The sequence below is a fragment of the Indicator indicator genome, chromosome 3 (genome assembly GCF_027791375.1).
Source record: "Indicator indicator isolate 239-I01 chromosome 3, UM_Iind_1.1, whole genome shotgun sequence".
Lineage (NCBI taxonomy): Eukaryota > Metazoa > Chordata > Aves > Piciformes > Indicatoridae > Indicator > Indicator indicator.
In genome coordinates this window covers 35,166,818-35,194,317 of record NC_072012.1, presented here as the reverse complement: position 1 = coordinate 35,194,317, position 27,500 = coordinate 35,166,818, and the positions used below count along the sequence as shown (strand labels likewise).

Below are 27,500 nucleotides of genomic sequence, written 5' to 3'. Positions count from 1 at the left end.
TTGTAACTGTTCCACTTGAAGATCTCATGTCAGTGCCTGTACTGGTTTTGTTGGCAGCCTCATACCATAGGGAATAAAGCAAAATGCCAAAAGCCAGGACTGAAGTAAGGAAGCAGCTGTCCCATTTATTAATCTTTCATTTGTTCTGTAGTTTTTAAAAGAAACAAAGCAATTGCTTATGTAGCTGAAAAGCAGGTAAAGTTGTTCAGCTGGAGATGAAAGAATACCCAGAATCCGTATGAGTTACTTAGATGATTGAGAGAAGCAGTTGGGTTTGTTAAGAGAGTCAGAAGCCACGTGAAGACATGGAATTAGTCCATAGAAAAATAAAAACAAATAAAATAAATTTTTTAAATATTCAAGAAGGTATGTAAGTGGGATGCAATGGTGTACTCATGCTACTCTGCTGTAAACATGCTGACACGAGAGTATTCTGCATGCTTTGGTGCCCTAAAAGGCAAGAATAGGGTTGAAAAGTCTGTAGCATTTACTGCTGTTGCTTAAAGCCAGAGAAGACAAAGTTGTGAAGATAGTTGCAGAAGGGGTGAGGCTGAAGTGCCCTTCTCTGGACTTGGTTCAGTGTCTATTAACTTCAAAGTGGTTGTAAGTACATTCATAGATGTGAGAGTTATGGGAAGGGACTAGAAGTTCAGGGTCAAAGATGATAAAATGGACAATGAAGATAAATAGAAGACAGAGCTGAAGGGAGATAAATGTTATCGTTCTATCTGGGGAGGCTCTTTTTTGCCTCTTGCTGGGTAAAAGATATAAATAACCTTAGCCAAAACAGAAACACTAGACAGCACCGTAAGAAGGGCGAAAAAGATCCAGGTTAGAGAAAATAATTGGATTTAAATGTAATCTTTGAGGACAGACTAAAGCTAAGGTGATCAGGAAGTATGTTAAAAGAAAGCTGGAGTATAGCTGAACTTCTTGTGAAACTCCACAGTGAGAAAGCACATGGTAATAAGAACGAAGTACCATCATATAGCTTGACCAGTGCTTTGAAGTCAAAGGGAGCATAACATATAACACCAGTACACCAACACAGTGGAAGTGCATGGATAATAAATGCCATATAATCAATGCCCTGAAAGAAGACAAAAGAGTTGATGTAACAGGAAACAAAAGTGTTCCCTAATCAAACACATGTGTATTTACAAATATATATTATTTTATCTGAAATACTACATCGATTTTAGTGTGATTTTTATTTGATTAAGAGTAGCAAAGGAATATTAATTATTTGAAATTGATAGGGTTTATGTCAGAATTAGAGCGATCACAGCTGACAACTATTTGGTACAAGATGTATTCTGTCTTATTTAATTTATTTATTTCCATAAATAATGGTTTCTATCTGCATAGTGACTGCAGTCAGTATGATTTGCCTTTTTACTCTTTCTTTACAGATCTCAGAAAAAAGGAGAACTTGTATATATGGAAATGTCTAAAGAGGGCCTTGCTAAGTGTGTAGCTAATTTTAGGAAGTATGTTAGGTCATTGGTTCTACATAGTGGACATCAAACTAATCTACAAAGAAACAGTCAATTGTATTGAAAATTTAAAATACCCTGCAGTATGCCAGTAAATCAAAGAAACAAACAGCCTGTACATCCTCCTCAACAGAACTGTGCATGTATTTTAAATTAGCAGAAGACAATTTGAAAATTATTTTGAGGCAAAGTGCAATTTGTAGGAATTCTATCGGACGGCTTCTCTTTGCAAGAAAATCTGAATGGGTGGATTTTACATCTCTGAGTGTTCACATGAGGCTGAAAATTACTTTGTAGTCACTTTGCGTTACTTGGTATAAAGCCTTTGCAGCCACGTAGCTCTTTTAAGCCTGAATGGAACATTTTTACTATATTACGTGACATGGAGTGTTTATGTATTGTTATTTGTAATAATTAAAGCTTGATACTGGATTGAGAGATAAATTAGCAAAACTAATATTGCCTGTCTTTCAGGGATAGTAGTAATAGAGCATTACCCAGAGGAAGCGACTTCCAGTAAGAGGCCGTAGATGCTTCTAGTACAGGCCTCTAAACTACTATTTGTTTTAATAACTTGAGGATTTATTTTAAATCTGTAAACTGATTTTCTCATCTTGTTCCTAGTGAATACTTCCACCTGCTGGCTTTGGCTCTTCTTCCATGGGGTCTCCTTTCCCTCATGCTTACTGGTGGCTTTGTATCTGTCATCATTGGTTCAGTTTCTTTTTCTACTGTCCACGTTGTGATCCATTCACCTTTACGCTATCTCGGCTGTCTCTCTTTGGCTGCACTAACTTCTTCATCTGTGTATTTTTCTCTTATCGAGCTTAATACCCATGCATGCCAAGCTTTGTCTATTTTATTTAACAAAGTACACCTCTCTGTCGATGTTGTAGTTTATATAGGAGATATTTTGAGAAGCTGGATATTTTGATCTATGTGCCAAATACTTGGAAATACAGTCTTGAGAAACTTGTGGTACCAACCTAATGAAGTTGTTACCAACTTAATTCCAATGACCTGTCTAGCTAAGTTGTAGACAGAAAACAATTGATTTTTGTAAAGACCAGATGTTACCACTGGGGTCTCTACTGTTAAACTGTGCCTGAGAAATCTGGGGCTGGAAGAAATCACAACTTGTTACCCAGATCCAGCAGCACATCATGTCCCATCAAAATTGGTATGTGTCTGCTCAAAAAGGAAGAATGAGTAAGGCAATATTAAGTAGTTTCATCAACAACTTCAATGTGAAAACGCTGGAAATAGATTTAGCCTTAGATTCAGATTGTGATGTAAAGCTTGTATTCTTCCTTGAGTTGCCTAGAAGGGCTATAGTCTTAGTCAAATGAAGAGAAGTATCTCCCATATGGAGCTGGTTTATCTGAGCTAACTTTAAACTAGCTTGTGTCTGTGTGCTGTTAGTGTTGTATCTGCAGCATTGTAGAGCAAAGTAAAATCTCTACTGCCTGAATTTTTACCTGGATTCTTTAATTTTTGTGGTTTGCCCTAAGTTATGTCTGTCACAACCAGCAGAGCCCACTAACTTAGTTAAAATACCTATCTCATGTACATCTGTCTGCTTGCCCTTCAGTCACAGTGATGGGTGCAATATAGCTGTGTTCTGTTACCTGGGAAGGTTGTAGTTGCTAATTTCTTCTGTGTAGTATTTTTATTGACAGTTTCCTACATTATGCACCTGATTATAATTGTTCAAATTGTTAGGTCTTTAGGATGATATTGTAATATGCAACACGTATATTGTAACATGTATATGTAGCATGTATGCATATGAGTAGGGCATAAGTATGTGTAATTTTAGAATGTGATACCTTTTGTAAATCAAACCCAAAACATTTAACCTAATTAATATTTTTAAAGATATAAAAAGTAATTTCAGGATAATCCATATGTTCTTGTTCCTTGCATCCTTTAGACTGTGTATGTTTTTTTACATACTTAAGGTTAATCAGTTGCTTCTTTTCAAACTGTGTAAGAATCTAACTGTGCTTCAAACTGTACTGCCAGGTTTCATGTTTAAATGCCTTCACACTATAATTTGTCACCTCAGAGTACTCCTTTGAAATTATGTTATCTAAATGAAGAGAGGAAGGAAAGATTGCTGTTCTTTCTATGTCATGTCTTCAGATTTTTCTGTAAATAATAAACTTAGTGTATTGTTTCATTAATTCTCTTAACTGTATTCTAAAATACAGAAAATTATAGCAAAACTGTTGAGTATAGTAAGAGGGCTTTCTAGATGCAAATTACTCTGCCAGATGCAGCATCAGTTTATCATTTGGTGCACTCCAAACCTGTTTATCTTAGTTTTTTAACTTCACAACTCCTAGAGGCCTCAAAAAATGTGGCTTTTTCTTTTTCCCCCCGTAAAAGTTGTCTGTCACGCATGGTTTTATGTTTTTGACCCTCTTCTTCATTATTCAGCAGAATGTTTTGTGGAATCAGAAGCAATTCATCTTATATTAGTCTTTGAGGCTTTGCTGTCAAGTTTCCTCAGGAGAAATGGCAAAGAACAGTCTACCTTCTCTTTCTCTTAAATCATAAGAAACAAGCCATAAGGAACCATCCAGTCCCAGACTTCAAGATCTGACTTCACAAGTAAATAAACCTGTGATCTAATAGAGCCAACAGTAATATGAGCAAAGTTCTTGTGTTTGTGGATCTGAGGTACAGGACACATTGAGCCTGCTGTTGGAAAATGTCCTGATTTCAAAAGAGGCTGCTACTAATAGTCCTTTATCACAGTTAGTCCTGCTTTAGGACAGTAATGCTAACAAAACAAACAAAAAAAATCACAGAGAGCAAAATTAATATGACATGAAAAATATGTCAGAGTTCGTATCGAAACACTGCCTTGTGCAAGATGTTACCTATCTTGTTTATATAGTGAACTTAGAAAGGAGTAGGAACTCTAGTATGCCTGAGCTGTTGTTCCAAACCGGGAAGCTCAGATTGAATCCAACTATTTAATGTAATGGAGAGAGAGTATGTATGAATGTGTGTAGTTGTCCTAAATCAGACCATGTCCCAGATCCTTCCAGATCTCCTGGAACTAACACACTGGGAAACAGAAATCACTTTGAAGTAGGAATTTGTTTTCTACATACCCAAAGCAGAATTTGTGCCTTTCTTGAGCTCTGTTGTGCAGCTACAGAAAATATGAACAGTGCTCTCAATTATGGAGTAACATTGTGCAAAATGAAAGTAAAAATATATTTAAGAAAAACACCGTGGCACTATGGATTTGTTCCACTTTTGGACAATAATCTCTAAGATCAGAGTTGGGTAGCTAATGTCAGCTAACACTAAATATTATAACTCATTGGTAACTCTGCCATACAACAGAAACAGTAGGAGATGCATAGCAGTAGAAACAAGAAAAACGTAAATTTAACAATAAATTTGCAATAAGAGTGCTTTAGGGAGCAAGCCTACTTGATTGAAGAGGACATAAACACATGTTTATCTGCTGTGTTAAATAGAGAATTTGTAACACTTTCCTAAAAGTAAGCATATACTTAGCTAACTGATGCAAAGGTAATAACATAACAGGAGTCATGGAATAAAAGCCTGTGTGTTTCTGAAATATATAATTTAAGGGTTTACAGCCATAAAAAATACAAGCTTGTACTTAAGACAAATGTTATGTTTAACATGTAGTGTTGTTGCCCCAAATTCCCAAGCTATACTGTTAACTTCTTTCAGTTTTCTGCCTTAATCCTTTCATCCTTAATGATACAAATAGCAAGGCTACAAGACTTAGCAGTAAATAAGTAAACTCATTTGTAAGGTTTGTAAAGTGTCCTACCACATACATTTTCCTGTGTTATGACAGGAATGAGTTAAAACATCACTACTCAATGCCACAGCATTGTTTGAAGATCCAACCTTAACATATTTTTCGGCTTTAGATATCCAGACTTCAAGATGAGTTGGATCTAAAATAGTATTAAGAAAAAATAACATATGCTTTTAAAATTCCGGTTGGAGTTACTTACATTGGAAAGGATTTCTTTTTCAAGAAATCCACCTTAAATGTAGCATTAATGTTTGAAAATACTTATATAGATCTAAAACTACTACAGCCTATTACAAGAATTTAAATAGATAAAACAGACCTGTTGCGTCAATGAATTCTCTTCAATGAAACTTCAATGAAACAGACTTCTGCTTTTTCTTAATTGCTGCCAGAATCAAAGGAAGACACGCTAAGTTTCTGACTCCAGTCATTCTTTGCAAAAATATTGCTGTGTCATCCATTTAAGTGTCTGTCATTAAAACATTTTTAATTAGAGTGCATGCTAATATTTACCTGCTTTTTGTTGCAGAAGTATGTTTCTGCTCTACAGGAGCATGTTTTTGTTGTTTCCTGTAGAGCAGAAACAGATTTCTGTTGTTCCTCAGTGGACATGCTAATTCAAGGCTGAAAAATCCAGTTGTAACTAATAGGGCAATCTAATTTGTTTTACAGATTATTTCCCTGGCATTCAAGTACCTAACTCATTTTAGAAACTGTAGGAGGATGCTTCTTTATGTGTCTGTATGTATCCTTAGCCTCTGGTTACCAGAAGCTATTGACCAGTTCATTCACTGCAGTAAAATAGTCCTTGTATAATAAATTACTAAACTTTAGATACTTTAATAATCTATTAAATGCAATACAGGTTTAAAATACTATTTTAAACCTAAACTAATCTCAATGCAGTGTAGCAAGATAAAAAATACAGCTTTTTTTTTAAATAAGAAATATACCCAACTTAATTAAATAAATAAAATGTAAAAAGGCATTTAAATGTAAATTTCACAACAGCAGAAGAAACAACTAATTTAATGTAAGAGCTCATGTTTTATTGAGCAGCAACGTAGCCTAATGGTTCAGTGAATCAGTGACAAGGAACTTCTGCTTAGGTAAATACAAAACCAGATAAAAATCTGCTCTTTAAATCAAAGATATCTGCATGCTGGTTTAAAATATTGTGAAAACTGGTGATCTGACCAATTTGATTTTCATCATTCCATCCTGTTAAATGGCCAAATAAGAGAAAAACATAAAATGCATAGCCAAGGGTTTGAACAACTCTCTTGGAATTACCTTCCCACCTCTGCAACTTTTGAGTATTTATCTTAACCTAACACAAATATGTCATGATAAACAAGAGTTGATTCTCCCCTCCACAGTGCATGTGATACACTAAGTATTTGTTAGATGAGTAACAGACTGGCCTTGCAAAGCTGCTTCAACTCATCCTCAGAAATGTGGGTCAGTTTAGCTCATGGTGGAACTCCCTTTGTATTTGCTCTGTGACTTTGGTGTGACACATGATGGCCTTTGTTTCTGAGGCTTGCCTGTTGTCTGGGTCATTCAACACTGAAAACTGAAATTTCAAGCATTTTTGAAGGCAAGTCTTAAGGAGATACTTCTGAAGGCCATGGATGCCTCAGGGAGCCAGTTTCTCCAGGCTCGCTCCTTAGCCATTAGAGGGAAGTAGATTTCCATGGCCTTGCACAGAACTTGGAAGATGGAGTGGGGCATAGTATGCTCCTTTGGTTGGCTGTCCAGTCTCAGGTGGTACCTTTTTTTTACAGAAAGCAATCATCCTAAATCTGTAGAGATCAGCACCTGGCTCCTGCAAATATCCCCTGTAAGGGGAGTCCCTCCAGCTACTGAGCATGGAGGTAAAGAGCGGTGAGTTCCCCTGGCATGTCCTGTGAGCCCATCTTACTGCACTTGCTCAGTGACAGGACAGGGCTGCAGAGCATCTGCACTTTTTCTCTATGCTCTTAGCAGCTGTAAGGTGTCTGGGAAGTTAAAACAAGGCAAGGGAAAACAGTTGAGGGATGGTGGATTGCTGAGGGTTAATTAAATGGGAAGAAGAGCCAAAGGGATTGGACAAAGACAGAAGGACTTGGAGGAAAGCAGCTGTGAGATGGGAGAGGCTTGCTAAGGCTGAGAGGATGGAGTGGATTTAGGCAGTAAGCAGTAGACCAGGAAGAGGGGAAGGGTGTAAGGGAGTGGAAAGAGAAAGGGAAAATGTGTGGCCTGGATCTTGTTTTCCTAACTACTTTTTCATTAGTGCAGTACTGCAATATCCCTTGCATCCTCCCAGTGGTAACTTCTTTTTTTCTGATAAAAATATACTGAGTTTATTAAGAAACAGTGCATAATAATGCATTTGCTCAGATACATTAGGTGTGACATAGTTTTAGAAGTATTTACAGTCACAGTATATATGTGAATTAAATATATATTTTTAAATTGCCATTTTTCAACACTATACACTTTATTGCCATCATTCTTTGCTTTCATGAGGTTAATGCCTCAGTGGTAGTAGTTGTGAGTGTCACAGGAGCTGTGGAGATCTGTGTAAAACTTCATGTCATGCAACCATGTCTCTGTAATGCTTCTCAGATGTATGATCTTTCATAATTTGAACAACCTGTAGTATTTGGATGTAGAATCCTCTCAAGACTGAGATGTGTGATAGTGCTGTATGGGTTGGTTGTCCTCTTTCCTTCCCATGTGGAAGTGCTCAGTTGGAGTCTTTCACAGACTCTGACCTGGGTGCAGGACCTTGAATGTCGCTTTGTTGAATTTCACGAGCCCACCCATCATTGGCCCACCTCTCTCTCTCTCTCTATATATATATTTTTTAATATGAAAATATAGTAAGGCAGTGTATAACTCAATATGACAAGATTTGTATATGCTTGCATTTGGGATGCCTGGCAGGGGGGTGGGACTCAATGATCTCTAGAGGTCCTTTCCAACGCCTAACATTCTATGATTCTATGATGCTATGAAAAGATTTCAAGTGTTAAGATTCAGTCTGAAATGACTGAAAAAGTCGTCTGTTATTAACATGCCAATTCATACCAAAAGACTATGATATTTTCTATACTGCAGGTAAAATCTTGTCCCTGTTCAATATATGAGTGCTATAAAAAAAGAAATGTTTACAATACTAAAAAGACAAACAACGAAAACCCTTCATGTTTCGACTATTTAAATAATTATGGATTGGTAGGTAAATTGTTTATTATCTATTTTAATTTTACAGGAATTGTCCAGCCTTGCATAAATACTGGGAAAGACTTCATTACTAATGCCTTCTAGTTCCTACACTGTCCAACCTTTTCAAAGTTACAGAAATCAATTAAAAGGCAGTTATAGCTAACTGTGCATATCAAACTTTTAGAAATGAGTTTCTCATCAATTTAAAATTAAGGTAACATTTCTACTCTGAAGACTGTCAGAAAAGAGGTGAATTTTAATACAGAACCTGTGCCATCTGTATGAATTTGTAATAATAAGTCAAAATTAAAACATAAAAAGGGGAAAGGAGTTAAAATGTACAGTTGTACTGCACTGCATTGCATCTGATTTCACCTGTTCCAGCTCGAATTGTATTATAGGGGGGGAGGGGTAAAAATGTTTTTGTTAATCTCTGAAAATGACAGGTGCCAAGAGCCTTTTGTGATACACATATAAAAAAACTTCCGGTCAAGAGGTCATATAACTGCAATGTATTAGGCAGCAGCCTTCTCTCTTGTGGAATTTTCCTTGTTTGAAGTGTTTCCAATGAAATATGCTTGCTGTAATGCACATCAGTAAAATGATCTATTTGGGAACACCTTTACATGGTAAAGAAAGCTATGAGAATTCTTTGGTATTGTGTATGTCTTCTCTCTTAACAATTGCATGTTCTGAACTCTCTGGGATGCTATGAAGCACACAAAGGATATATGGCTTACATGAAAATGTATTTTGGGATTGAATTTTATAAATATTATTCTCATACTGAAAATAGGTTTTTGCCTGTTTGTTTTTTTTTTTTCTTTATAGTCCTTCAAGATAGTTCAGATAATATGAAGCCATGTATTTCACTAAACTGTCTTTCAGTATTTTCTTTGTATTTTCTTTACTGGCTATTCGCACCAGAATGCAGTATGCAAAATAAGATGTGTACACACACAGAGAAACAAAAAAATGGAATGGCTTGAAAACTTGTTTTGGTGTGCTTAAAGCAGAGGCAATTGTGATTTTAAGGCAGCAGTGTATGGGGCTGGTTTCAGAGGCTCTCCTTGGGCTCTGTGAGCCAAATGAACGGATTCTTACAATTGCACTGTCTTTGGGCACATCAAAACTTGGGCATATACCTGCTTAGGCAGGTACCTTCATTCAAGTAACGTAATTCGCTACATAATCATTAAGAAAAAAAAAAAAAACACAACAAAACAATAGTGATAAAGACTTTGAAAATTCATATGAAGTTCAGTTTTGAAAATGTCCCTTTTTTGACACACCAATCTCCAAAGCTGTTTGGCCCCAACTCTTGTGGAATAATTGTATGATGACCCTGCTAGAGATGGTTTAACCATTTTCCATTTTTGTTCAGTTGTTTTGTGTAGGTGTGGAGAAGGCAGATTAGTGACAAAATTACAAAGGTACATTATAAACAAGCTTTAAGATATCCACATCAAAGTAGGGTCTCTCTAATTGGGGATTTAGGAAAGCTGGATTGTAAAAATGGGAGCTTGTCAATTGTTCCTCAAGTGCCCTGAGGGGAGGAGAAAGTGCTCTCTCAGCTCTTCCCATACATGGAAAGGACTGGGAGACTCAAGGATGTATGCTGAAATGGGATGAGGAATGGTGGGTTGTTTATTTTTTGTTTTGTTTGTTTCTTTTTCTTTTGTTTGTTTTTTTCCCAGTCTTTGACAGAAGCAGGTTTATTTTGTTCTGGATCAGGTTGAAGAGCAGTACAACATGTATCACATATTTAGATCTACATTGCAAATTGGTAGGAAATGATACTTTGATGTGTAAAATAATGTTGCTAATTTTCTTTTGCTTCTGGCAGTGCTTGCGCATCATGCTCACATGTCTAGTGGGCAGTTAAGGACTGAGTAAGAGAAGGGAGTGGAGAGACAAGAGGACTCCAGGACAGAGTATTATGATGCTTACCAGGGCCAAAGATTGGGGCAAAAGTACAGTTTTTTGTTTAAAAGTCTTTTAAAACACAATCATTTAGGATGAGTTTGGCAGGATTGGCTACTGCCTATACAGGAGGAACAAGAGGAATGCACAGAAGATATGGGATAGTAGTTACATAGGATAGGAAGGCAGCAAATAGGGAAAGAATGGAAGAAAAGTTTCTGAAAATAACATAGTACAGAGGAACCTATATCCATAAGAAACATTATAAACAGTATATAAAAACAATACTTGGTATTACACTTCCAGTCCACAGTTTACTGATAGGTCTGTTTCAGTAGATTAAGCAACACAACAAAGACTAATAACAAATGCAAGAAGGGAAAATGGAAAATTATATCTTGGAATTAAGAGTTTAGGAATTCCATTGCATTTCCGATTGCTGTATAAAGGCTGTTCCTCACTGTTATCTCATTTTATGGTATTTCCCAGAATGTGTGAAACATTTGATATCAAGTTCATAGCAGTGAAATAGAGATGTTATGAACTTCTATTCCTAGTTAAACAGTCTATCTCTATACAGTCTGCTGAAAATTGTTATTTTGATGCATTTTTATCTACGGCTATCTTTAGGGGTAAAACCAGAAGGCTAGCTGTTACAGCTAGGGTGGGATTGGAATGAAAATTAGAGTTGAGCTTTGTGTTTTGTGAGGATGAACAATTTGGAGAATAGGCCAATTCTGAAATTCAACTGTAATATCTTTGCCAGCATTAAATATCAGAACAAGTGTGAAATGAGAAAGAAAAAAATAATAATCTGACAATAGGACTGACTGGAGTTGCTAAGGGAATGGCAATGCAGAAGGAAAGAGAGAAGAGGACACAAAGATAAAAAAAGGGATAAGCAGAAACAGGAGGAAAAAGAGCTTGTAGAACACAGAACTACAGCTTATCTCGGAATTGGGAAAATCAACCTGTGAATGACTAAATGCAACAGTATGGTAGCAAACAACTAAGGAGGAACAACTGCAAATGTAGTTAATAGATACAGTATTTTAGCTTTGGTCATTCTAAAAACTTCTGACATCTTAGCATCTGTATGTACTAATGTTGTACTCCAGCCTTCAGACTATCTTCAGTATGTAAGCCTAAGGTTCTGCTTCTAATGTCAAATAACTTAAATAGTTAAGGCCAAAATTTTTGTTTCTATCACATGCTGGAAAGTGTGTGAGTTGTTTTGTTTGTGTGTTGTTTTTTTTTTTAATAGTGAAGATTGGTCTGGAAACTTAGGTTCATAGCCTTTGTTTACTTCATAGCTGTATGTCTTCCCTGCATGAATAAAAATTTACATAATTATAATAGAGTATGGCTAATAGGAAGGCAGTAACAAATAATGGTAGTGCTCTGTCAAGTAAGTAAAGTAAAGAAGTTGCTGAGGCTTATTTTCTCAAGTTTTGGATGTAAAGCTTCATGACAGTATTGGATGGAGTAGAATGGGAAGCTGAAATAATCTTATCTAACATAGAAAAAGAAAAGCTTGAAGTGCATTAAGTAAAATTTCTTCTTCCAAAATACTGAAAGCTCTCAAACCCCCAGGTTCCCTGGATGACGAAGTGTTCAGTACTTCTCTGAACAGGGTCCTAGTTCTTTAACGTAAGACAGAGGAGCATGCAGCTTCCTTAAAAGCTTGTTAGGGCTTTATTGAGATCCAAACAGTTTTTGATTCCCCTCCCAGTTGTGCTGTAGCAGTTTTCGGTAACTTTTATGTTCATTTATTAGTTTGGAGCTTTTGTGATTTGTCACTTCATTTTACAGAAAGTCAGAGATGGTTACTGTTTACAAATCTGTTTATTTTGAACGTTAATTTATATATCATAGAACTTGTGTGCTGAATCAAGACTTTAAAATTATGTCACACAATATTCCTGAATGTGTATTTCTTTTAGTAGTAGTTTTCTGAAGGGTTGCAAACGAGTGATCGATTAATTTTCCTTAAGTGCCTTACATGAGAAGAGAAAGAGCAGGCAGGTAGATTCAGCTGGTGTCTGTAAAGTATATTAAAGACCACTGAACTGGAAGAAAATCTAATACAACTTTAAAAAAACAACAACTCATGAACAAGCCAGAGAGCTAATGCACACTCTTATGTGTCTTCATGTTGGTTTGTTTTTTTTTTCAGTTTAAGTAATGAGTGATCTAAGGTAGCAATTTTTTATGGATTAATATTCCCACATTTTCATAAACAGACAACTTGATTTGGCCACACTGATTTTTGTTTTACTCATGTTTTTCATTCACAAATGAGAGCGACTCAAGCAGCCACTGACAAAGTTGAAATGAAGCATGTTGTCCAAATTTTAGAAAAAATATCCCTGTCTGAAAACAGCACCCAGTTTATTTTTAGATTTATCTTAAAATCCTTAGCAGGATTTCTTTCTTTTTTAATAACACATCTAAAAGGAAAATAAGATTGGCATATTTTACAATCTTTCTTAATGCCATTCTCAATATGAATGCTGGAACATTTTATGTTACAAGTTCCCTTTCAAACTAAAAATGAACATCTCTGCTGATTAACAGAACTGGAGAATTTTTTAAAAGTTGGGTAATATCCCCTAAAAAAAGGTTTAGTACAATCAAGTTGCTACAGCCAATACATACATTCCCTTAGGCATTGCAAAATAAATATTTAGCATTGCATTGTGACTCAAAGTGAAAAATACTGTAGGAGAGAAAGTGTCAAGCAGAAAAAGTAATTTACACCAAAGCAGCAGACTGGTATTTTCATAGCGCCGTGGCATTTACATGGTCTTACATCTTCTTGAGTGTTGATCAGATATATTGGTATCTGCTCAACATCTTCTTGGCATCCAGTTCTGTGTTACCAGGGCCTTCGTTTTGTTGTGGCTTAGTAGGAAAGATTTACGCTTCATTTTTGCTGCTTGGGTGATGTGAATCAATTGTATTCAGGGATGAATACAGACCATTGATTTTAGAGGGCTTGGTATCTGCTCAGCACTTTTCAACAATCTCTTATTTGGGTGCCTTAGGTTTGGGCACTGAAGTTTGAAAACGATGTCCTAGATGCATTTGCAGAGAGATGAAAGAGCTTGACGATACTGTGTTTAGTTAGAGCAAGACAGTGATGATTCATTGCTGAACTGTTTTGTCCAGGGAAAACAGGCAAAGTAATTCTTATCACTTACGCATAACTGCAGTACCCAATCCCAGGAGACTATAGCCTGTGCTCTCATCAAACGACTGACTACATTGCGTCAAAGTTTTGCAAAGCAAAACTGAACCCTGTCTTCATAGAAGCACTGTTGGTTTGTTGTTTTTTTTTTTTTCTTTTGGCATTGAAACATGATCTGTTCTTGACAATCCATTTCAGATTCCCCTTTATGTAACTTGCCATCATTCCTACATAAAGGGGAGGAGGAAGAGACCTTTTTTTGGGTGTAATGGTAATTTGAAAGTGGTACAGAAACTCCCATGGCTAATTAGGTTTTTTACCATGATGTCCTGTGGCTCACTGATAGGCAGGACTGAAACAGGGGTTTTTTTGCTTTTATTTATTATATCACAAGTCCTGACTTCTGATTACTATGCTTATCTTAATTTGATTACCACCTATGACCTAAATCCTGAAAACAATAGTGCTAGTTGTGTTCATATTCCATGAGTGTATCATGGTAAACCTAAATCAGATAATCTCTTTAGAGAAAAACATCACCAAAGTTCATCAAAGTTTGTGTGTTTGTGCAAAAAAAGTCATGTATTTTTCCCAAACTATAATAACTGTGGTAAATTGTATTTCTACTCTTGCCCTTCATCAAAGTTTGTGTGTTTGTGCAAAAAAATGTCATGTATTTTTCCCAAACTATAATAACTGTGGTAAATTGTATTTCTACTCTTGCCCAAGCATAACAAGAAATTTCCAAATTAATGTCTTAAAATTTCTCTTAAAAGCAGATTTGTTAAAATCCCATAATTAAAGTTCTGTTGTACTTCTCAATCGTAGTCTTTAGAGTAATAAAGAAGATAAGTTCAACTTCATAGCTACTCCTTCCAAATAGTTCTCATTTTCAGAAGTCTGTCCTGAGTCTCTTAATATTTTTGTGATTTGTACAGAAGTATAGGGGTTGATAATTTAGTCTGTTGGTTCATAGCAGTTCCCAAGTAGTGACTACGAATGTTAAGCTGTGTGTTTACTAAGCATTCTGTAAGTCTTGGCAGTTTGTGGGAAGGCAGTAACAGCAAGTACACGATACAGACCCCATTACAATAATTGCAAAGTAAATCCAAATAAGCAGAATAAAAACACTAAGTAAAAAAGCTTTCCTGTTAAGAATCTGTTGCAAATGTCATGCAACAAAGGCAGACTTTGAGCATGTTCTAGTAGTACTCTATGTATTAGTACAATAAAACCAATTTCATATGGCAAGGGTAGCCTTGTAGCACTTGTCTACCATTCTGAATTAGATAGCTTTTTGTATTTCTCTATTTAAGTGAACGTATTTTACTCCTTAAGTGCTTTATTATGTATTTAAAGAAGTATTCTGCAAATCTTTGTTTATGAAGTTGAAAAAAAAAGTCTATCAGTATATAAAAGAGCCATTTTAAATTTATCCCTCTCTCAGAGTATAGCCTAAATGAGAGTAATTCTTTGGGAATTTCAGTGTTTTTTGTTTAATTTATGTTAAACAGTTGTCATTGGCCAGATAAATCACGTGATATTGCTAATAGCCTTGAATATAGAGAAGAAAATGTATGAAGTGGCACTTATTAATTAAAGATCACGAACCAGATGATTATAAGAACATTCTACTCAGCTGCTTAAGTAAGACAAATGCAATGTATTAATACTAAGAAAGCAATTGTCCCATTATATTTTGAGTCTGATATACACACAGAAGCAAGGAGTTTCATGTTGAGACTATTTTATTTTTTCCTCATTATAACTAAATAGCTAAAGAAATCTTATGACTTAATGATTGTGCGGTACGCAGAATATGATTTAATCTGTTTATGGTTGTTTCAGCTGGGTTTGAAAGAAGTTCACAGGAAGGGATTGAGGCTGGTCTAGTCATCATTTTGAGAATGCTCTGTTACAGCAAATGCTACAGTTATAACTCTATAAAACCTTGTGAGGCTGCCCAGAGGGGGTTGGGGAGTCTCCTCTGGAGATACTCAAAACTTGTTTGGACACGTTCCCATGTGTTCTGCTCTAGTGATCCTGCTCTGGCAGGAGGGTTGGACTAGATGACCTTCTGAGGGCTGTTCCAACCCCGAACATTCTGTGATTCTGTGAGGTGATGGAGGGCTCTTAAAAATCTAACTAATTTTAGTATGTACTTCAAAATAAACTATATTATTATGTGAAATATATGTTGTGTGTATATGATTATGTCATCCCAGTTTATGTGCAAGGATCTTTGATCTGGTTATTACATTGTCATTACTTGTACAAGGAGAACCTTCCAACTGAGTAGTTATTAAATATTGAAATGTTCTGAAGATATTATGTGAAATTAAATATTTAATTTTGCATAATATCTTCACAGGAATGTTTCAACTGTTCTATATTTTGAGAAGATACTAAAATATAAGATCTCAATATTGTATGAACTAATAGCTTGACAAATTTCATAAATGCTGTTTAACACATATAAGTTCTCTATACAGTATGAATACAGAACTAAAGGACTGAAAGTGATTTCCTTGGCTTGGGAGTTCCGTTGTCTCCCTTTAAAAGGAAATCTCAGAAATGTAGGAAACAGCACGTATGATTAATCTCTAGATGCATGCATGCAGAATTTGGATTCTTACATCTAACAAAACTTGCAAACAACAGGTAAAATGAATGGGGAGAGAGATAAATGGTAGACAAAGTATTAGAAAATTAATTTAGAAGCCTTTAAAGCCAGACTAACCAATCCCGGGGGGAAACAAAACTAAACAAAAAACCAACCCAACAACACAAACGAAGAAACAACAAAACACACACACACAAAAGAAACAGAATCCCAACCAACCACAAGACTGTATACAGAAATCCTCACCTCAGTTAGATTTTTGCCCTAGGCTTCAGTGAAACCCAAGTTTCACCCTGTGTTCTCACCACTAGCAGATGAGCCTCAGTAACAACTGAAATTAAACTAGACTGAGATAGCTCTCTTGTTTTCTATAAATCAAAGATGTTCACATAAACAATTAGGAATTTGTGGCAGACTGCCAAGTGTATATTTCTTACTGTAACCACCAGTGATCATCAGGGGGGTTGTCATGCTTTTCTCTCTTGGAATTCACGTTGCAGAATAATTGTGCTAACAGCTTATTCACAGCTTGTTAAATCATACTTGATTCATTGAAATATTTAGGCAAAACAGGGTACCTCCAGCACACTTCATGAACACAGCAGACAGCTTGTCTTCAATGCTGTAGGCGCAGATTCATTCAGCTTGATTTGGGGAAAATGGCTTGGGTGAAAGGCTATCTGTGATTGACCCCTCATTTAAACCCTTGCAAAAGGTAATTTGACTTAACAAAAAGACTGAAAAAAGAACATATTTTTAGGTTTCTTGCCTTCAATAGCTTTAGAATCTCTGTATTCTCCCTTCTAGCCTTAATGGATCCATTGATTTTGGTGAGACTTTGGTAACAACATCACAAATGTGCGTCAGCCACCGGATTTGTTTCATCTGTGGTATTAATGAGCAATATAATAAAATCGTTCTGTTGGGATTTTAGATTTGATTTATGAAGCCTCCTGAGTTACCATCATCTGTCCATCAAGCATAAGATATACATGAGGCTAGTCCAACCAATATTGTGATTTGTTCAGTGCATTTTTGCTGATCAATTGCTGCCTAATAGCTAAGTGGTCCATTGGGTTGAGGATCCTTGTGGGATCCATTCTTGCCCCTTCTAGCTGCAGGGCAAAGTGAATCCCAAAATTTTAGCTTTTTCTTTTTTACCCAGTTTAAGTAGCTGTTGGTATGTTTTGATCTGGTGTATCTCTTTTGCTGGAAAACACGTTAAAAGTTTCAAACTTACAATCAGACACAAACATGTCTTAATCTAACGACATAAGAAGTAACAATCATCTGTTTATTTCCCATGCTAAGAGATACATCAATATTCAAATACGTTTGCATTTTTAAAGGGAGCTATCTTACACTTACGCCAGTAAGACCATGTTTAACCAGCTTGTTCCTCTTTGGTTTGACCTATTATTGACAAACAATTTTATACACAAATGCCCCCCATGAATGACAGTTGAAAATTGATTTTTTTTTCATAGAAAATATTGTTAAAAATTTTATCAAGATGTCTAATGTTTTTAGTAACTGAAGCTGAACTATTTTTAAAAGTTGCCTGAGAGCCTGGGCTGATGTAATTAGTCACTCATGTTTAAATATTTTATTGTGATGCCATTAATCAAAATCCCTAAATATTCTGCATCACTGTTATTCTCCAAAGGAGCCTCAGCATTTTGCAAGGTCAAGCAATAATAAGTAGTGATGGTTGCTAATAGCGCAGTGCAAAAGTCATTTGACAGAAGTGGAAATTTAGAGCCTTCACTTGCAGCATCTTCGAACCCAAAACACCAACTGAAGTTAAAAGTCAGGGGCAAATGTAGGTCAGAATGTTTAGTCACCATAAAACAAGCAAGGTAGATGTTCATCTCCTCTTAAATCGACTGCAACCTTTATTTGGTGGGGAAATTTTAGCTTCACATGTAAAGACAACAGCATCATTTCAGACTGGATATCCAAATTAGAGCAGTCCAGGGCATGACTGTTCATTGATTTCCTATTTGATTAAGAATGAACAAAAAATACAGACCTGTTTTTTTAAAACAACACTCTTGTAACCCTATTGAAGAGGATAAAGAAACAGAAAGTATTAGGAATGTAACAGTGGTCCCTTGATCTGCCTCATTAGCACAATGGGATTTCAAAAGTGCAGATTTTAAAATACTGTTCCCACACATTTTTTTGAATTCTACTCAAAGGGTAAATCGATCAGCGGTAGTATCTTGGATGTAAAGCCTGCAGTTTAAATAGCTAGTCAGAAATAGCCCATACTTTTCTTGATATATCTTTAAAACGATTGCTGTATGATGGGGTCGCAATCATTGCAAGGATTTAGGGGAACCTAAAAATATATTTCTTTCAGAGTCATAACAATAAAAATGGTTCCATTTGTACCTTTTGGAAATAAAACTGATACAGTGTAAAAAAACTTCAGAGTAGCTTAATGTTTGGATATTATTTTTGCTTAAGAAACTGAGTTGCAAATTGCACTTGGCAAAGTATTAAGGCTGTCATTAACCAGTACTCATCACAGAAAATCGTCATTTGTGCCTAGTAGAAATATCTTGGGTAACAGAAAATCCCATTAACATAAAAAATGACAGAAAAACACTCAATGTTGTAAATAGAAGTGTTGAATATTTTGAAAATTATACACAAATTTTGAGTAGCGTTTCCAGGTATAACCAGAATCATTAAAGAAATTAGGCTATAAAATACTGATTTGAAATAGATACTTTTATGGAAAAAGAATGATTGTTAATATTTTTCTAATTAAATCTAGTCAAATCCAAGAATAAAAGCGCCTGTGAAAGCAAATTTTTCTGTCCTAATGTCATCAAATATGGTTTTGGCACAAGATAAAGAGTAGAAATACCAGTATAAGATGTTATTAAGAATGAAACAGAATGGAACAGTATAACATCTTTTCCAAACAATTTTATTTAAGAAAATTTTTGGACTTTTCACTTACACTTTTCTCAGAGATACTTTATTTGACTTTGAAATATGCTTTACAGTAAATTCTTTTTTTTTTTTTAAGTTTCATTCATATTTATCATGAAGTTCACATTTGGAAAAATAACTTTTCTGCTTTTAATTTTAGTGAGGTAAGAAAAATTTAAAAAACATAACAATGACAACAAAAGCAATTCAAAAGTTAGTTTCTAAGGTACCTGATTATTCTCAGGACACAAGACTAGGTTTTGACTCATTTTTTATCAACCTCTCTCTATCTCTAGATAAATGGCCTTGTAACACGTTTAACCACAAGTTTGCAACAGAATTGTTAATAGAAGAGATTAGAAAATATTTCAGCAGGCACTGATTAAAAGGTTAATAATCCTTCCCTTTGTGATGCCAGTTAGAATATCTAAGAATTTAGATGCAGTCTTGAAAAGAATTTAAAATAAAAGGACTATTTTTAAAACTATATACATTTGTTGCTCTAAGTTAGTTGCTGAAAATTAACCTACTTCGAATTTTATATGTAGACAAACCTCTGAAATCTTATTTGTCAGGATTACCATACAGGATTGCCTGTATCTGTTTTTCTAACAACTTCTGTGCTAAAAGACATTTTGTTATTAGAATTTTTAATGATGTCACAAGATATTAGGGTTTGGAAAGGACCTTCAAAGATCATCGAGTCCAACCCTCCTGCCAGAGAAGGACCTTAGAATCTAGCAGAGATCACACAGGAACACATCCAGGTGGGTCTTGAAAGTCTTCAAAGGAGACTCCACAACCTCTCTGGAGAGCCTTGTTCCAGTGCTCTGTGACACTCACAGTGAAGAAGTTCCTCATCATGTTGAGGTGGAACCTCCTGTGTTGTAGTTTATATCCATTACCCCTTGTCCTATCTCAGGGTGCAACAGAGAAGAGCCTGTCCCCTCCCTCTAGACACCAAACGCTCAGATATTTATAAACATTTATTAAATCCCCTCTCAGTCTTCTCTTCTCCAGACTAAAAAGCTGCAGGGCTCTCACAGGGCATGTGCTCCAGTCCCTTAATGGTAGTTCTCTGTTGGACTCTCTCCAGCAGATCCCTGTGCCTCTTGAACTGAGGAGCCCAAAACTGGGCTTCAGCTTGTTCTTAGAAAGAGTCCTTACTTTGCCATTACCTTGTTCAGAGAATGCAGAAACAAACTACGTAATTACATTTATTATTTTAATTGGAGGACTGCTTCTTGGCAGTAATATTGACTACTCAGTTTTTCCTTCCTATCAGATTCAATCAATTTCTTGTCTCATTCTCTCCCTTTCATACAGCAATTGAGGGAGTACAGAAAAGGCCACAGTTGTCATGCCATCAAAGATGTACCTCATCTTGCATGTTTGCTTTTGCATTACTTTTTATTTAGTTCTGGAGTTCTAAGGATCCCTGTCAACTTGCCTTCCTGAATCACTGGCCAGGTTCTAATGGTTCAGTCTTTTCTCCTGCTTAAGGGAGTGTTTTCTGCAATGCAGATGATAATAAAAACATTTCTCCTCTTGCCTGGCCTGTCATTGGAAAGTGGAAAAGCAGTTTCCCCTCTTTTCCAATGGTGTAATCTGCAATTAGAGAATGTAACACTTCCCAAACTGTACAGAAAAAAAATAAAATACCTTCTCTGTATCATGGGAAACATGATTTGTGTTCCTGTCCTGGTTATGGTCTCCTCCATCTTTCAAACAGCATGGCCTGCCTTCAAAATTGCTGGGTTTACTTCTCTTTTTTTGAACGGATAAAATGAAACCTAACTCCGCTGACCTCTTGAAAAGGTTGTATTTCTGTTCATCTCTTCAGTAGGCAGATGAGTATATTTCCCATGTTCAAAGTGATAATTTAAAATTGATCACTGACTTTGTTTTATGATCATAAATAGTTTAAAATGGTATTAGTTTAAAAGTGAGATAACAATAAAGAGTCCTTCATTGTTGAGTTAGAAGTTATGGTCTGTTGTTCCTGCTGGTTATTTCTGCCACTTGTCCCTGTTGGTTGTATAAGGATATTTATATATTTTTATTTTTAGATGGTAGTATGTTCTTTTAATATTCTGAAAGAATTGCAGTCATCTTCTCTGCAAATGTAAGGAAACATACTGTGTATCTGATAAGCACTGTACCTCTTTTATAAAAGCATGTGATTACTTCTGGTTTATGTATGTCTTATTGCAGAACTGCACAGCATTGAAGCTTGGAAGGAGGTTTTTTTTTTAATCCTGAAAATGGAAACAATGAAAAAAATTTCCAGTTCTCTAACAGTTACCTATTAATAGTGTTTCTAAATCTCACACCTACAGTCCCAGTTAGCCAGTGATTGAGTAGCTCCTATTTCCACCCCTTCCTATTTGAAGTTTGCAGTATAAGCAATCCTTAAGGCAGCATTTGCATTTGCTGACTGCTTCAGCACTCTGATGACTTCATTAATTTCTGTCTGAGGCTGTGGAAGGAGAATGGGTTTTGTGTTTACTTTTAATAGACCTAATGTTTTTTATTAGCTCTACCTTGAGTTCAGACATGTTGTCATTTGAAATGCACATACTGCATTAAGATGTACTTTGTTTAATATGCATAAAACCAGAATGGCTGGTTGCTAGTGAAAAATGCAGATTAATGTGTTAAATAAAGATACATTTTCAAAAACCCCAAAATCACAACTATAGTTGATACTTCATTACATGCATAGAGTTAATCCTCCCCCATGTTTGTCCTTTTTTTTTTTTCCATAACTTTGAAGAATTCAAACTATTTATTATCTCTGAAACACCTCTCTCTTCAAGGAGAATTCTGATCACTTCTGTATCTTTTTCAAGGTTTTCTTGTTACTGGGGATACAGAAATTTCAAATAGTGCTACATAAGGCTAAGTAGCAAGGCACATGGATTGCACCCTCGAGGGAGGAAATTGCTTCATTAGAGCACCTGTCTTTCTTGCATGTACCACTAAAGGGAGGGGAACATCCTGAGAGTTTGTGTAGCTTTGTCTCTATCTCATCCCCATCTCTATGCATTGACAAGGCTGATTCCACAAGTTTGTCAGGAAAGTCCTCTTCTCAGGGAATACCCCTCTGCCAAGCACAAAGCAGGGGTTAGCCTCTTCCGTGTAAGTCTTGTCAAGGGAAGGCAATAGCATACTGCTTCTGATCAGGGTCTGCAGGATTTGACATCAGAAGCCAGCCAGGAGCAAATAAATTTCAGAGACGTTTTCAAGCCCTGCTAACTGCTAAAATGGTATTTCAGATATTATTCATATTTGTTCAGATGCCATTAGGTTCTGTGTGAAAAATCACTTCTCTTAACGCAGCTGCCCATTTTAGTTGGTTAAATGATGACTGGCAGGTTTCAGAAACTGGGTTCAGAGAATCAGGGAGCAAATTGAATACCTTGCTCACTGGGTGTTCAGCCTGAAAATTATGTGAGATTGGTATTCTTTTTAAAATCAATATAAAAAATATACAAAACTTGATATATACAAGTATACAAAACTTGATTAAATAGTAGTGTATATGCATTAATGCTGGTTTCTGTAGCTGAAAGTCTTATTGGAGTTCACAATAAAAATGTTTGAATTCTCAACATTATTTGATTCTTCTCCTATTTTTAATTAAATGAAATCAATTATTATTGCTATGTTTTTATTTTAGAGTAGATAACTATTTCATTTCATCAGAATTACTTATGCCCACACAGCAGTACTTACTATTTCTCCTTTGTTGCTTCTTATTCAAGCTAAGAAGTTTTAGTCCCTCAATCTTTCAACCAGGGAGTGAAGGCAATATTATATGATTTAAATGACCAGTCACAAAACATGAATGTCTAATAACTTATCTGAGAAACCAATGCAGCAAACGCTCTGTAAACTGGCGTTTGTTTTCTTAAACTGTATAGGAAATCTTTGCTAATGGCTTATGCATTAGGAGACTAGACAAGCAGGTTTGGGACCAGTGTAAATAGCTGAACCAATGTTAACTGTGATTCATCAGACAACCAGAAATTTTTAGTGAATGTTATAATCCATTGACATCTGTTTTTTTGTATTTAGTCAAAAGTACAGATGTCAAAATAGTAGCACTGTGTGTGCATATCTAGCAGCCCTACCAGTTTGTAACTAATGTTTTCTGAAAACATAAACACTTCATTTCCAGACAGTATTGAAGTAGTAATGTACATTCACTCATATAACCTGTATTTTTATCCATGAACCAGAGAAAACCAAAAGCACTTCTAGGCCAGTAACAGTCTGGGTCAAATGCCTGTGGGACCTGTTTTCTTCCAGCAGCCCTTCTGCTACTTACTCCTTGTGATGTTTATCAGAATATTTTGGTGCTGGAACTTTTTATGGGCTGCAGGTCACCCAAAGTGCTCATTAGACAGGTGAACAGAAAGTAGTATGAACAGAAAGTAGTGTGGAAGCTATGCCTCAGGTTTCAGCCACTGTAAAAACTCAGTGCAACCATTAGGTTGTTACATACTGTACCTTTTTGCTGAGGATTTGGGGCAGTGATGTGGGTTGTTGATAAGCAACAGACACAATTATGTTGCCACTCTAACCATGTGTTTAATGTCTTATTTAGGATTTCCCCTCTCCCTCCATTTTTTTTATTTTATTTTTTAATCATAATAATATCTTAATTTGTTTTATAACCATTTAGCCTCACAACCAGTGACACTCAGCTTCCCTGATAATGAACAGTGACAATTTTGGCTGTTTAACCTGGAAGAGAGAAGACTAAGAAGAGATCTTGTCAATGTTTATAAATATCTAAAGGAACATCTAAAAGGAAGTCACAAGGATGGGTCTGGGCTCTTTTCAGTAGTGTCCACTTATAGGACAAGTAGCAACAAGTGCAAACTAGAACACAGGAGGTTTCACTTAGACATAAGGAAAATCTTCTTTACTTTGAGGGTGACAGAGCACTGGAGCAGGTTGCTCAGAGAAGTTGTGGAGTCTTCTGTGAAGACTTTCAAAATCTGTGTTCCTGTGCAGCCTGATCTAGGCAAACCAGGGAGTTGGACTGATGATCTCTGAAGGTCCCTTCCAACCCTTAGCATTCTCTGATTCTGTGGTTATCTTTGTGCTGTTCTGTTAGTTGTGCACATATTTGTATGTGTTTTTTATCTTCTTTCAAAGGAGAAGTTTCTTAAGGAACTGTATTACTTTGACCATTTTCCCAACAGTTCTTTTCCCTGTATATTAATTGTGGCCAAACCCTCACATCCTAACCCTCCTGCATTTGGAGGGCAGTTTATTCTAGTTTTAGACATCTCTTTCCTTTGGAAAGAGAAATATTATCAAACATTAAACCTCAAACCTTACCCTCATCAGTTTTCCTTCAGACATCTTCTTTTCATAGCTTTGTCCTTGGTCTCTTAACTTGTTTCTAACTCGTCAGTTCACTTCCACATAATCAATAAAGGTTACACATACTTCCAACTGGACATTATTTGCAGGACCCATCCCCATATTACCAACTCTCTCAAAACTTATTCTAGGAAATCTACAGTAGTCTTCCTTTGTACACATTTTGACTCACAGGTAAAATTGTTTATCTTTTTTTATCATGCCAGTTTCATGACAGCTCCTGGTAATATTTGTGAGTATTTCTGAAGCCCCACTTACAACATTTTGTGCCTACAATCATCCTGTGATTTACTAGTATTACATCACTATAACCACTGATAAATTTGAGACACAGGAATCTAGACAAAGTATTTTAGAAGTCTCTGTCCTGTGTGGCTGCTTGTTTCTGCTTTGTAATTTTCTTTCTATTTATCTTGCCATGGAAGAACTTGGGTTAAAACATAAATTATGGAGGAAAAAACATGAGGTGCTGTTTGTACAGTTTCATACACATCTTGAAATCAGCATGGAAGACATTCTCTGCTTTGGAAAGAGCGAATGCAAGCCTGATTGTATTTAGACCGGAGTTATAGATATGTTTCCCACTTGGCAATGAACAGTATAAGACTTTCTCATTTGTTTGTAGCTGCATGTATATATAGTATGCACACTGTTTGCTAACACCTTTCCTGACAGCAGTGATAAGCTGCCTAGGCTGGAGAGAGAGTTCACCTAGCACAGGGTGAAAAGATGAAAGGTCATTTTATGAAATGCAAACTGAGAAGCTATAACATAAACAGAACTGCTTTCAAAGAAATACTGGTTCCTGCCAACCTCTACACAACTTTATACTTTTAGGATGTAATCCACATTTTATGCAAATAATCACTCAGTTTACGTCTGAACATGAACAGCCAAGAGGGTCTTGAATCCTGATCTCCCCAAGATCCGTTTTGCCCAATAATTAGGTCACCTCCAGGTAATCTTTTATCTTTGTTAAATGGTTTAGAAAGGCTAATAAAAGCTGTGGGATTTTCACTATTGACTATTCCGTAGTTTTCTGCCATTGGACATCCAGTGCAATGTATCTCTACATCTGACTGTAATCAAACTCACTTTAGAATGTAGTGAACACCAACTGCTATGATATCAATCAGTAAATGAGTAAATATTTCCACATAAACGTAGGTAGTCACACCCTAGACGTTTCTTCCGTGTTCATAGTTGCTACCATTTCTGAAAAGTAAACTTTATTTTGGATCTGTACAGAAACAACTCTCCTCTCCCTCTCCCTCTCCCTCTCCCTCTCCTCTAGTTTTGCCAAAACCATGACTCTAATTACCACTCTGCCATTGATACCAGCCTTCATTGCTGATTACTTCATTCTTTGTTCAGCTGCCTTCATGCTTTCTGCCAGCAGCCCATTAGGTTTGAGAGAAGTTTCCCATAAAAACTTGTAAATCTGCTATGTCTGTTTCTTTCCCTGAAGATCACATCTATGTGGTGCCTGTACTGAGCTCAGCTGTGGCCAGTCTGAGAGACTGAAACTGTTGCATTTTTAGTAACTGGGAACACTGAGCTCTCCTTTTGCTCTTCCCTGTGTGTTTGCCTGCTCTTTTTATGCCGTACATATGCAGTGTCAAATCTAATGGGGCCCTAATGTAGGCATCTACAAATTACTGTGATTAATTAATAACTCCGTCCTTTGTTAATTTTGATGACTACTAAGAGGCTGAAGGGCAATTGTACTACTAACCATCTGTGTAAGTGCAACAATGCCAGACACTGGAATCAGGTTCTGCACATAGCTGGTGAACTAATGCGTGATATTCAGACATTGATGTTTCCATAACAGAAGTAACTTCTGGTTTAGGGACAACAAAAATAGTGGGTTTATAATGGCAAGAATTACCAGTAACCTCTGAAAGCATGTCTGTTCATCAGTTAAAGACTATTGAAAAAGGAGAGCAAACTCTATGTTAAGGAGGGTAAAGTGGGAAAACTTTTTTGTTCTGCTGTCCAAGAAAAAGGGAGGAGCATGTCTGAGCCCTCCTCTTTGTCCAAGGAGAAGACCTTTGACTGTTGACTGCCCTCCTTCTCTGGCTACAGTTTCATATTTATGACATTTCTGTGATGAGTTTTCTTATCAAAACAAAACAATATAATGGAAATTTCCATCTACCTAATTAAACATTTTCCATTTAGATTAATCAGTTTAGATTAGATTGCACCAAAAAAATTTAATACCTGGTAAACTGTATACCAAAGAGACTTACATAATTTGTTTGAATGATACAGGTAAAAATGCAAAGCTGTGGTAATTAGAGATATAAAATCTTGAATGTCAGAACTAATACAGAATATGTTGTTGGATTTCAACATAAGAAAGGGATTTAGCAGATGGAGTTTCTCATTTCTTGAAAAGAAATTTAACAAATGGAGTAGTGAATTTGTCTTACTTCATTTACTTGTACCTTAACAATGTGTTTCCTGTTCATCACCCTGCCTGAAAGAAACTGTAGATGATCTCACCTTGGTTTATGCACTTAATTAGCCATCAACTTTTTTTGAGCTCTTCTCTTAAAATATCTCAGTAAAAAAAATCCCATTTTTCTAATTTTTCATAATAGACTGATTCCAATGGGTTGATTGAGTACATCAGTAACGACTTCATTCTTCTCCTTCAGAGACATATTTAGGTATAGACAATGGTTGGGATGATATACAAAGATCTACAACTGTCATGCTGACAATGTTACTTCATTGTCTCATTGTAATTTCCCCTTTGTGTGTTCTGCATGTATTCATGTATTTCACTTGTCTTGTCCTTGCTTGGTAACCTCTGAGGGGCAGAGATTGCCAATTTGTTCAGTATTCGCACAATACCAACACAATAGATTTCTAGGCTGTGGC

At 36.1% G+C, this 27,500-nt stretch overlaps 1 protein-coding gene across 4 annotated transcripts in view; it reads left to right on the top strand.

Moving 5' to 3' along the window:
- Positions 1-27,500, top strand: part of FOXP2 (forkhead box P2) — a 189,434-nt gene that overhangs the window by 8,169 nt on the left and 153,765 nt on the right. The gene's annotated exons all lie outside the window — the stretch shown is intronic.